Consider the following 13,828-nt stretch of genomic DNA (forward strand, 5'->3'; position numbering starts at 1 on the left):
CAGATCCTTTTTGATTGATAAAATTAGAACGAGATTAAATATGAAAATTCGAGGATAGCAGCAGAGCTAATTTTTGCTAGATTCACGATAATAAGTCGTATTTTACGAGTATATTACGCGTTGCTTCACGGGTCGATTAGCGTGAATTCGTCGGAATCACTATAATTTCGTGTAATTTAACGTAGCAAGTGCAACACCCGTGGCTACGAACCTCGAGTTAAATTCCGGTGAAGTTTTAAGGGAACGATGTGTACGTTGTTGATAACAATATCAGTTTCTACACGACACAAGTCGAATTTACACACCTGTATCTTTTTATGCTTGACAAGCAGTCAGGATACGTCAGCTCTTTACCGTTAGTATTTTTCGGCGAGGCAAACCTTGGAAAAGATTTATCGGGCGAAGCTGAGAAAACGATCTTGTATACAAGAAACGATTACTAGGACACCGCATAGACCGCCTTGTCGAGAAGAATAATGAAACACGGAGGAATATGCGTGTAAATATTCGACGATTATACTTACATGTGTCCAAGATAACAATTTTGTGTATGAACAAGATTAAAGTAGCGGACAGCAATGATATACGAGCGGACCATTGATCGTTTTATCATTCGTAGTAACTAGAAGTTTCGATTATTAGAAATTAAATGGGTAGATTTCGATCTACGTGTTCGACGTGTTAATTACAAGAAAAAGACGACTGGACGTTACCGAATGGAGATAAAGAATTGGAAGTTTCATGTAATAGAAATTAAACGGGTTACTACGTTAGATCTCGATCTGCATATTCGATGTCTTAATTATTGCGTAGGAAAAATGACTGGATGTTGTTGAAAGTAGATAAGAATTAAAATTAGATTGATTACGTAGAATGTTAGACATTAGATTACACATTCGGCGTGTTAATTATTATAAGGAAGAAACGACAGGGTAATAATTGGAGTTAAGGAAGAAGTACTTCTCGTGTGAATTCCATATTAGTCAAGTATCCAATTAAGCAGCAAAGATTAATCCCGATACCGTGACATTTTCTTCCCTGTAACTTTGATGCGAGTAATCAGGGGCTTCGATATTCCGCATGCTGATATTCAGTCAACGGGGTTCCTTCGGACGTCACTGTTCGGATGTTTAAGTATGCAGATTCGTGCTCGAACTCCTTAAATCGTTGCACCGCGTTTCGTCTGTCACCAAACTCCATAATCGTAAATTACTCGGCTACAAAATTACACGTCTAAATGTTAATTTACAGTTAAAGACATCACATTACTGTCTCTTTTATTCCATTTTTATCGTAAATCAAATTTTAGGATAATTCATTCGTCTTTAAGTTTCTTAACTTCTTAATTTTATTGATTTCTTATTGTAAAATCTTGAAGTAGATGTTCAATTATTATGAAGTCAGGGGTAATTATTAAACACCGTATATGTACGTAATTAGGAATATAAAATTAAAACTGATTATGACCGGCTCCAGAGGAAAATTAATGACCCTGTTTTCGGATACACCTCCATGTTCGACACAGCGAACATTATTAATCGCTGCCTATAAGTTTGGGAGAATACCGTTAGTTTATTCAGGAAATCAAAATACGGAAAGTTATGATAAAAAGCTACTTCAACCCACTGCAACTCTCTTCCTGTCGCCTCTGCAGGTGTTTTCCTTCATAATTAATGCATGGCACAGAATTCTAACAACAATACATGAAAATCCAAAATATAAGTTAATATAGATACAAGTTGAAATATCGAGAAATTTCGTAGGCAAGAAAATGTTTTAGACGAAGCATTTTCATAGAATTCCAGAAATATTAAGTTTTTTTTTTTTTTTAGTCACTTTATGCAACTCGAAAAATATCGAAGGAAAAATCCGAAGAAAATATAACGACATAAAATTCATTTATCGACAACGATACGGTGTTTGATACAGAATCTTTCGATATAATGTTGCATAAAAGAAAAGAAAAGGGTGAACAAGTATCTACAGGCAAGCGTTTATTATTCGTAGCGAAACGAACGATCCTTTTGGACGATGACTCGACACGACCCAAAACCTGGTCTCGTGCCCGTTATATTAATCAGATGTATCAGCAACAGCCGATATTTATGTTATTGGTGTTTTTGAACAGGAACATTTCTCGACTGCGGTATACTACCGATGCTTCTTCGATGATTCTTTAACGACGCGCAGGAGCATAAGAGATAGGAAACGCAAAATTTTCCGTAGAATTTGAAATGTATGCAAAATGATCATATGACTTACGTCATATAGATTAATCTCAGCCTCATCCGTGAAATACCAAAGAGCTATGATCAATAATTTCGGTCACGGAATCTAGCTACTTTCTGGGTCAAGGATAACCTTCCACGCGAAACAATGTACGTATGTACAGTTTCACACCTAGGCTCGATGTAGTAACTTGTTTCTTACGAAAAAGAATTTTGTTTCCATTTAAAAGAACAATTTCTGTTTCCATTGATATCGCATCTAGACAATGCGTGGTAAGACATTAAAATAATCTTGCTGCAATTTTTAATAAAAATTTAATTAGCATTCTGTATTTTATGCGACAGAACTCTCACGAATAGTGCTCATCGCGCGAGATATAGAATTTAAATTAAAATTAAGTAACCTAAACCGGTAGAGGATTAACGCTATTTATAATCCTAGTTCGTTATTCCCTACACGATGTTATTCGTAATAAATTAGAACAGTCAAGGATGCACGTAATCGATTTCCAATACGATCTGAGATGACGTACTTGCAAGGTGCAAGTACTTACATCCGTTGGAATTTTATCGATGTTAATGATACACGCGTCAGGCAATGATTCGATCGACCTCCGTTCTCGGTGAAATTCAATAAAAATTGTTAACAGATAATGAAACAGTATTGGCATAAAAACAGGTGAAAATGTTAATACTATGAAACCACATATCCAACTGTGATATTTCAATACAGACGACATCTAAGAATATCCGACCACGCTTCTTCTGCCACGTTTGGTCTCCTTTGAAGCAGGAACGAGCTAGTGGAAATCGAAAGAATTCAAGGATATCTGAAATCGCGAAGATTCTTGCAACGCTATTCAGACGGCTCGTTGACCCGATTAAAGATGTGGGATTAAATAGCCTGGGTAATAACGAAAAGGGAACCGCCGAGGAACAAGTACAATAGAATAACGAAGATAAAAGGAATAACGAGGCCACTGATAACAGTTCTTCGTGTCAGCTCATGGAAATTTACAATTTATTTAAAAGAAAACAATTTATCATCGCGAAATTATCGTGCGTGAATATTAAACCCCGGACAGGACACGTTCCGATAAATATGTCATCCGTTTCTGCTATTAATTTGTCATTGTTTATCAGTGGTTCGAGAATTTTCTACAATTCTATATTTTAGCCTTTCAAACGACTCGTTTCGAAGAAAAATATCCGATTAAATCTTTGATTCTAGCCTTAGGCTCGATCAAGTAACCGATCATCTAGATTACAAAGATACGCGCTACAAAATTACGTTTCGTGTTATTCGGTCGAACTCTGTATGTAACAGCCTACTGCGCTTAATAAAGTTGCCTTCGCGTCGCTAAAGAATGTTATCAAGTTTATTTATAGTTCCGAGCGAGGAATCGATTGGTAGAAATTTGAAAAGAGAAAAAAACAAACCTTCGATCGACGATGCGCGCGTATTCCAGCATAGAATATCGTCATAGCGATGACGAAAAGGAGGACGACGATCGGGTCTCGAGTTACCCGTTGATCAGGGAAGACTCGCGATCGCGCCTCTGATTCTGCCGCGTAAAAATGTTGAGAATGTTGAATGAATCTTTCAAGAAGGATGCCTCGGTGTGCGCGGAATAAATGAATAAAAGAACTGCGCGACCCGAAGAATCGACTGGTGACACTTTTACCTATAGTACTCTCAAACGCGTGACCTTGTGTACGTTCATTTTTCTGCCGGTTTGTTCAGGGCCCGTTAGCAGACGCGGAGGATCTTCGTTTAGATTTTCCTCGCCGATAGCTCGCCGTTTGTCATAGGAGGATATAAATTATTAGTACGATCATCCGCGTAATTAATAGAATAATCGATAGATGATGGCAATGGACGCGGCGTGTTACTCATGAAGATGTAATTATCGATAGTTAATATGTAATTGTATGATCCGTGCAATTCTGTATGAACTGCTTAGGCTACGAGATAAAAGTCGAAACACGTCTCTGCGGCAATTCTGTTTGCTGTATCGTAAAATATAATTTATTATAAAGTTTTGTTGGTTTCAGCGACTTTTAGGTTTACGAACGTTTACGGAGGAACCGTTAGCTTAGAAGGTAGACTCTTTCTCGGATGGACATCCGTCCGGTGTACAATGAAGCAAAAAGTTGGGAAAATAATTTACATAAGCCCTTGCCTTCTTCGGTGCGTGAAATGCGAATGATTGCATTCATGCGAAGCGGTCATTCGAGGTTCAAGTTCCTCTTAAACGCTCCTCGACCTAAATTCTTTTCTATCTGGACATCGACTTTTCACAATCTCAAAATTAACGTCGAAGTTTTCTACGGTTTCAACAAGCTTTCGTTCCTCTGCAACTTCTTTTTCATGCCAACACAAAGGCTCGTCTAATTAAAAGTTACGACAATCATGTATTTCCAAGGAAATTCACGTGATCTGTTTAGAATTTAGATCAGATGAGCGAAATGTGTACCCACGGGACTTTCAGGAAACCCATTAACGCGAAAGAATTGATTTCTTCCCACAAATCTCCTAACGATTAATTCTAACGACTGCCTTTTCATCGTGAAAAATAAGATCGCGAATAAGATCTTTGAGCCTACAATTTCCGCCATCGATCATTTATTATAGCGCTTGTTAATGTATTAGCTTTGCTCTTTCCATATGTCCTAAGATAAGTTCTTACGCCTCTACTATCAACCCTGTAATTCACAGCCTTTATGCGCATATATGTTTGCAAATATCTTTCATTCGTTATCTCACAGCTCTATTAGAGTTCTACGTTAATTCATCATGTTATCAATGAACTGTTACTTTACTTCCCTGGCATCATCAATAATTATTGTTTGGAAACGTTGGTCGATAGCTATCGATGGCCTCGACTTCAACGGCTGGCTGACCGTCCGTTTCCTCTTCCTCTAACCTGGTAATTATTCGCGTTTCTAACTCGTAGAATAGATTCGTGGTTGGGTAAAAGGTTTTTGTTCCCAACACTCGCCGCTTCCTTTTCAGACATTCAACCAGGATCCCGTGACCAATCCTCTTTTTTTCCTCTTGTCTCTTTTTCAACTCTACTCTTGCTTCTTTCCCAGATCTCGCGAACGTGTGTCCCATTACGCGGAGATAATCCATCGGAACGTTGACCCATAGCACTCAATGTATTCTTGCCACCCTGTAGACGAGTGCAGCGGACCCAAAAAGTATACCTGATCGGCAAATCGTGTCGCCTGGACGTTATAACGCCCGAATGCTCGCACCCTGCCATTTGCATATCATGTCCAGTCATTAAGGTAGCAAATTAGGGAGCCGAAAAAATTATTACCGATTTCTGTCTGATTCACGAGCGCATTCATCTACGTGTTGCTCGTTTTCGAGCCCTTAAAAGTTTCTCCTGATACTTTAAGTGTGTGTAAATCTCTTCGTCACGCTTAAAGTTCGAGTTGAGATATTACAATTTCCTGGTTGTTTCGCGCACCTCGAATCGTTGATAGAAATAGCTTATTAACATGTTCGTTACTTATAGGATCTTATAAACATTACAACATGCTATCACGATTTTCTCTTGTTGATTGATATTTTTTAACTATATTTTGATAAATAAATCTCAAATTAAACGTAGTTTTTCTATCACAGAGTTCTGAATATGTAGGTTTTCAAATTTCAACATAAATTCACCGCTCGAATTTCAATTGAAATCACGTGCATACATATGGTAGAAATGTAGTACTTTCGTTTACTGATCGAAATTTCTCAACTGTATCCTAACAAATAATTTTTATATTATATCTTTACTTCTTTTATTGCAGGGTTTTAGATATGTGGATTTCAAAATTTCAAGAATTTTAATTCGCTGCTCATATCTAAATTGGTATCACGATATTGCGCATCGTAAAATATGTAGAATCCGAAACGTACACAGCGCGAGGTGTTAAGGAGCTAAACAGATTATTTTACGCCTTAACGGTTTCGTGTTATACGTTCTCAGTTAACAGTCTCAACTACTGAAGTATAGTCTTATACATACGGTAAGTATATTTACTCGAATATATTTGCCTATTACGCTCTACTTACTTTGGAACTTCGTAACGTTGTATCTCTTCCTTATTTCTTTCGATGTCACTTTCAATTTTGTTCCGCTTGTAAGCGACATTTGTTTAGTTTTTTCAGAAGTAAGTGAAATTAAATTAATTGAACGTATCATCCTCGATGGTTATTAATCTGTCGTACGATCCTCTTTGGAGCGTCTTTAAAAGACGTGTGCAAGTCATTATCTGTTCACGGCTGCTTCCCTTGGACGTTATTCGCCTTCGAGAAGTATATCGCATCGTGATTCCCCTTAATTCGAGGAAATTGATAAAGCTCGCTCTCTGCCTTAAACCTCGCATTAAACCGCCGCGTTTTCACCCTGCGATCTGGGCTAATAAATAATCGGCCCCCGTAATGAATTTGAACGAGCAACCTCCACTTAAACATACCTTTGACGCGGGCCCTGTGGTTTTTCGTCTTACCCAGAAAGGCTTTCGAACCTCATCCGGTTACATCGCGATTAAACGATATTTCCAAGCAGCACGATGCTTGATTCACAAGTGTTGCTGCACGAAAATTAACAAAACCAAGAAAAGCAAAAAGTTCTCTAGATCTTGGACTCTCACGATGATTAGATGAAGTGTAACTATTCGAGTTTCAATCGTGTTGTTAGTATAGTATAAAATTCTATTTATCTGGCCTTATCAAAGGACACACAGTTTATACCGTTGGACTTCATAATAGAAGTTTACCAACTTTCTTCTTTATCTATTATCTTCGCATAATAGAAGCTAATGTTCAGATACAGTGACGGATAAAAAAGAGCTTAAAATTGATGTACTACTTTAGTCACTTTTGTGCAAATGTTCTTATCACACGTATCCTATGTATATTACGTGTACCGTTAGATTCGCGGTTTCTGTGGTACAAATCCATTTTGTAAAATTATGATGTACCTTCTTATTTCAGTACACTTTCTTTCTTCCCCCACTGTAAGTCGAATGACACCAGCAAAAATTCAGTTCATCCAACCGGAAAAATATTAAATGAGATTTCCAATCCATTCCATATCCGTTCGGATAAACGGAGTGTGCGTTGCGTTTTATCCCGACGTTTCGTAAATTTTCCAGTCCATTTTTCCAGGGTGAACTTTCCAGGGAAAAACAGACTTTTTCGCAAATATGTCAAAATCTGTCTCGACGCAAACAACGCGAGTAAATTTGTCCATTTCTTCCAAGCTCGTTCATCCGCGAGCAACGAATCAAAATAAACGTAGCGATCCGCGTCGAATTAAATCGAATGACCGAAGAGATTCCTAAAGAAAAGAAGCGCGTTTATCCTCCGCGTTTGAATATATTTTTCCAACTAATACAGCGGAGGGCTTTCTCGTCGGAGACATTAATTGCGCCGATTGTACGCGCGTACGTGCGAAGGAACCTGAATTACGGGGTCTCTGAACGCGAAAACGTGTGCGTCGGAGGTGCGCGCTGGAATGGGAAGAGAAGAGAAAGAAAAGAAGCGCAAAGAGATGCAAAGAGGCGGTTGGTTATTTATAGGTTGCGCCCGGTTTCGAAGGCTTCCAAGCAAGGGTTCCCTCTCGTTTGCGCTCCCTATCCGGCTGGTGCCGGAGAAAAGACAAAAAGGAAACGCAAGGAGGATTCATGGGCGATCTTTATTATTCCTCGTCATTATTCGTCCGATGCTCGGGCACGGTAAGGTGGTAACAGGTGCAGCACCCTGTTCACTTTCTCGCCTGGCGCCTCTGCTGCCTCTCCGGTCTTCTGAATCGTGCCCGCCATCTTCTTCTTTTCCTCTTTGTAGCAGAAGGAACGTGGAGTCGAGCAAAAGTGAAAGAAAGCTTAACGAACAAATAAACGGGGCGGTATGGTATTTTTATCAGGGTTTAATACGGTGGAATAAAAATAGAAACGTTGTCGGCTAAGTGAATCGATAAGCAAGAAAATTGAACGAGTCGGATGCAACGGTTAGAATGGAAATTCCAACAAAGACTGGTCGGCTGTCTCTAAATAGAGATTACAAACCCCGTCTCGGTGAGTTCTATCCCTTTCTGATGGAAAAATCTGCAAGACAGGAGAATCGAGTTAGTCCTTCGTAGTGGAATAATTCATGGATCAGGCCTGGTACACGGGGCCCGGTCCAAGGAGCCGCACTTCCGCGCTTTATTCCGCTGCTCGTTAATTCACAGACTTTTCCGTGGAATGAATCGCCTCCTCCCTTACTGGAATCCAACGTAAAACGACAGCTATAATCGCTCGGACACAGTCGCGCAGATTTTTCCTTTCAAACATTTATGGTTACAGAGACCTGAAATACGGTCCATTGTACTTCCTTTCGCTGCGATCGTATATTTTCTGTATGCACGCTGATGCACCGACCCTCTGTGTCTGCCCATTGCAACCGTATTCTACTACCTAGTTTTCTACTCGTGTTTCCACGCCGCAGGCCATTCTGTTCTTCGCTCGCTCCTTTAACACGCTGATACAATTAACAGCTAACTCCTACGGAATCGTTTGCATTCGAATAGGCCAGCATCCTCAAAGAACTTCGTTCTCTATCGATCGACAAACGTTCGCTCCGTGAAATACGTGGCAAAATTAACGTGCCTCGCGATCTTTGAAAACATCCCGTTACCTAATTCCGTTATGAAAACCATTAAAAAAAGAAAGTTACTGCCTCGAAAATCCACGCGAGTCCTCTTCCAAACATTTCATATTTCTCGATATCTATCCATCGAATTAAATGACCAGGTAATAAAACTGAGAGCAGATTAAAGTTACGCGTACGTCTCTCGCACGCAATCCCATAATCGCATATTACCAGGAGACGTTTACAGCAGCCCTGTTGCTTCAAAATAACAACGACGCGAGGAACGAGGATCTTCAGTTAAGGGTTCCGTTTACCACAGTACATTTATTATGTTATACTGTTACCACCAAGCGGCAGAAACCTATGTTATACTGCGCGTTGGTCCCTCGAGGTTTCTCTAACCAGTAAGTTCAATGCTTCTATCGTTTCTCCACCGACAAGGCGTTGTTGTCCACGAGCATCCTTGCACGGTGGAAGGAAAAAGAAGGAAACGGCGAATGCACGGCGAAATTCCCACGGGCCGCTTCGTTATTCCGGAATTCGCGTGGAACGAACACGCGAGAACAATCGCTGATAATTGCTGATAATCGACGGCCCCTGACCCTGCCGAGCAAACGCGACGGAATGCAAGCCTTTTCACCGAAAATTGCGATCGATACGTCCCTCTCTTTCTTCCTTTCTTTCTTCGTTCTATCTTCCCTTCCGGCTTCTCGTCGCCTAGCAATTTTATCTACGGATTCAGAGTTCGACGAACTGCTCGTTAAGAAGCGTTGACCCTTCTCCTGAAACCTATAATTTGGATAACAATCGGTGAGGTAATAAACCACGCGTTGCACTGGAAGACCGAGCCGGAGATGTTTAGAATATGTGTTTTGTTAAGCAATAATGGTTCAGTGAATTTCATATCGCGCGCGTTTGAGAAAGTCAAGCTTTTTATCGCGAAGATTGAATATTCGGGTGTTGAGCTGGTTTCTTCGTATTTCTTCGAAACCAGAGAGTTCGACTAGGGTCTAGTAGGCACTTCTATTTAATTAAGGTTTCTAAGGTAGTACGAAAAAATCTTAGATTGAACTAATTGACTTTGGAATTGGATCATTTCAAATTTGATATTTTCAATATTTCAATATTCTTGCGACTATTTTAATCGCTCCGAATGGTTTATTATGTTTGGTCTTCAGACTAATTATATCATTGGCTGGTTTCAGAATCTCGTGGATTTATTAAATATTTGGGAAAGATCTTCCCTTTTTGATCGGGTCGTATTAACGTATCACGCAATATCAAAATCAGGAAACCAACGGGCGAACTTATCAAATTTTTATTTCGTTGTCTTTGTACTTATGATTGTCTTCCACATGTTTAGGTATTTTTTTTATCTTGTCGTTGTGGAATTTTTCATTTTATCGAAGCATTCTTCTCCTCGACTCTGATTCTAGATATCATTCTTTCTTCGTTAACTAATTTTATAAAGATCTAAACGTACTATTAAAATCCAAAACAGCTATGAAAACGATCTCTGTTGCGGGTGTCTCAATTTATTGCTAGTACAAACTACATAATGCGTGAAATATACTTTCTCCGACATCATATTTACCGATTAAATCTTCAAGAATAACTAATGCTCCTAGCAGCGTCGCGCCGTCCTCCTAAGTTCATATTTCAGCTGAAAATGAATGTACATTGCAACTCTCCGCAATTCCTTAAAATCCTCGAATAAATTTGCACGAACAGGTTATGACGAAACGCTAACATAATATTACCGAAGACTAACAAACGTGATTGCATCGGATCTGATCTGATTACGAAGAATTTCGGCGAAAAAGGCTTTTCACGTGATGTATCTTCGTCAAAAACAAGAAAATTATTTACGTCTCGTCGTATATAAGAATTTTTCATTGTTATCAGCCGACTATCTGACATTGACAAATTAAATATTGTTCTCGTCTCGACGATCTGCAGGTGATCACGGGCGCAAAACGACGATCTGTAGGACAATGTTCGGCAGGGACCGTCTTCTTCTTCTTATTTTTTTCTTTTATCCTCAGATCGTATGCCGATCGAGATATTAATAGCGGAACCTGTTGCCGGGCGGTCATGTGTAAAAGTAACGTGCATGTGCTATAACGTAGAAAGAAGAGGAACATCGCCGTCGTGCAAACCCAGCAAGGACGTACGAGCGTGATTTGCAACGATCAGACAGACTCTGCTTCTTGTCGTCATTGATTTATAACCAGATTCCGTTTCACGTCGCTTATCATTGTAAACGCGGTTTACCTGCGAAAAGTGTGCTAATTCTAGAACCGTTAAGAATAAGAACACGGCAGTTGGGATCTTCCAAGATTACAGGTTTATGTCCTGTTTATGCAAAATCATTCCAAAATCTTTGAAAGTAAACAGAATAATCATAGTTATATTAAACGTTATGTTAAGTTTGTCATTGATTGAGAGTATTTATTTACTTTATTTACTCTTTGGTATACAATCTAATTACAAGCTGTCAGTTATATACCTTAGGTAACATATATGCTAGGTAACAATGCAATGTTGTATACCTTACGTGTGAAGTTTTTTAGATTTTTTAGGTTTTGATCAGAGGCTGTCAGAAAGTTACTCCGCCGATTCGTAAAATTTGTTCGCGTTCATAATTGAGCCGGTGATTATGAAAGTGGTCCGAGTTAAGAATGTAAAAACGATGAGTTTATCGTTCATTCCGCGTCGCGTCTATTTACATTGTAATAATCCGAAATCATCTTGACAAATTAGTAAAAATTGAACCGTTGGATTAAGTTGGTTGTTGTGTCGTTAAATAGAATTTAGTTCGTGCGTCAAACGGAACGAGAAATATATGACATACGCCACTGTCATAATCACCTGCACAATTATGCGTTTAATACCATTAAATTGGCCAGAATTCGTGCAGCATGTTTCTTGATACAATAGGAATGCCAGCTTATTAATGATGCTGACGTATTTAGGCTAAAGTGATATGAAATTTCAATATGATGCCATTAAACTTTATGCGCTAACAATAAACCAAACGCGATACGTCTTATCATATTTATCATATTTCCACGTTTGGACCTGCAACTTGCTAGTTTCGGCGAAAATAGAATTAGTTCGCGGAAACGCATGCTGAAGATAATTTGTTTACTTTTGTAAGAATACTTGCCTGACAAGGATTGAGAATACTTTCGTGAAATGTTTTAATTGAAGTATCCTCAAGGAATCTCCACTCACTAGACGTAATATATAACATCGAGCAAAACCTGTTCTGTAGGATTGTACAAAGATCGATACAATAGAGACCATTGACTGTTTGCTGCTCCAGGATAAACCGACGCCTCATTATATTCGTATGATTTGCGATAGAAACTATTATCTGCTTATGTGTGTTTTTTTCGAACGAATACTACAGGATTACAATTTCTTTATGATCTACAACTGCCAAAGGAAATCCATTCTCATTTGTTATTCCATATTACAAATTCTACAAATTTATATAACTTTTGTACGAACTGCGGCTGCTGAAAAAATATTCACCTCGGTTCAACCACATCTTCATTCGTCATGCAATCTACAAATTTAAATTGATCTTGAAAGTATTAGTCGCTACTATAAACGTTTCTCTTGCATGGGCCAAATGGACAGAAGCAAAGAATTTCTCTAGACCTGATAGATACTGTGATAACAGTTGACTTTAAGACGATCTTTTCAATACACGTATAGAAATATACACAGAAATTAGATACAAATATGTAGATAACAAGGAGGATAATCGTCTAATTATTTGAAGGAAATGTATGTAAATATACGAAAAACAACTGTCAAAAAAAAATTCTTTTTCTATCAATCATACCTTCATTCGGATAACTGGCAGATACCGGTGATAAAGATTAACTTCAAAACAATTACTACAAAATTATTAAGTTGTCCAAAAGGAATTAGAAAAATATATACAAGGATTAGATGTAGAAACGAAGAAAGAGATGGCAAGGAGAACAATTTTCAAATTATTTTAAGCGATGTACAACCGCTCTGTGAACTACAGTTATGAAAGGGAAATTAGCCTCCTGTCAGTCAGATGATCATTTAAATTCCGACGATCGTTCATAGATCATGAAAACTCACAACGGAAAGCGATCTAACATAGAAACGAGTGAATTTGGTCGAAGGCGCGATCCGGTGCTCGATTCGGTATTTGCTTCGTGTAATGTGTAACAGCATTGAACGTGTAACGATCGGAACACGGTTTGTGCCCCCTTCCACCTGGACGAAGCCACGATTCCTTCTTGTGTACACTCGCAGCCACGCATACGTACGCACGTGCGGAGGGTACCGACTTACGTAGACGTTGAGCACACACGTGGAAGCCAATTGGAGAGCCAAGACTTGGCCAAGTCTTTATAAGTAGGAGCCATCCGCGTCCTCAGGACTTACTCCCTCTCGAGAACGTGCCACGATCGGCAACCGATTTCCAGAATAGTTCCTGAAAACACGCCGGGCTCGCGTCGCTTACGAGCATCTTGCGGTTCATGCAAGATCGTGGCTGTCTTTAACGTAACTTGAGGAAATCTCGACGTTTTGGAAATCGGAAGGCAATAGCGAGATGAGGAGGACCCGTACGAATTAAAAGGGAAGTCATCGTTGATCCTACGCAAAAAGGTGAGTAAGTTGATCCTTTCTGGGCCCATCGGAACCTTGCAAACGCCCACGAAAATTTACGACTCGATTTTAGAAGACCATTATGTCGAGATATGTCGTGACGTGAGTGATCTATTTCGGACCTGCTGAAAGTGTTACGTTGACAGTGAGTTCTACGGTGTTTTCTGTTTCCCGGCGACAAGATAATTTCTCGGCAAACAGAAACGTTTTCGCCGAAACCTTGTTGTCTTCCTGTTTCTCGAGTGAACTTACGGATTTACGAGTGTAAACCTTACGACGTGATTGTGTTCAAAATACTAGT

General features: G+C 39.3%; 1 protein-coding gene across 2 annotated transcripts in view; it reads left to right on the forward strand.

Moving 5' to 3' along the window:
* Window positions 1–13,301: 13,301 nt before the first annotated feature.
* The window catches only part of LOC126873280 (mucin-19-like), a 32,163-nt gene continuing 31,636 nt past the window's right edge, over window positions 13,302–13,828 (forward strand). Inside the window, exon 1 of one of the 2 annotated variants that reach the window (XM_050633992.1) lies at window positions 13,302–13,527. The gene's annotated coding sequence lies outside the window, so the exon portion shown is untranslated. The remainder of the gene's footprint in view (window positions 13,528–13,828) is intronic. The other variant, XM_050633993.1, reaches the window with a different exon arrangement.

This window comes from Bombus huntii, chromosome 14 (genome assembly GCF_024542735.1).
Source record: "Bombus huntii isolate Logan2020A chromosome 14, iyBomHunt1.1, whole genome shotgun sequence".
In the NCBI taxonomy this organism is placed as follows: Eukaryota; Metazoa; Arthropoda; class Insecta; order Hymenoptera; family Apidae; genus Bombus; species Bombus huntii.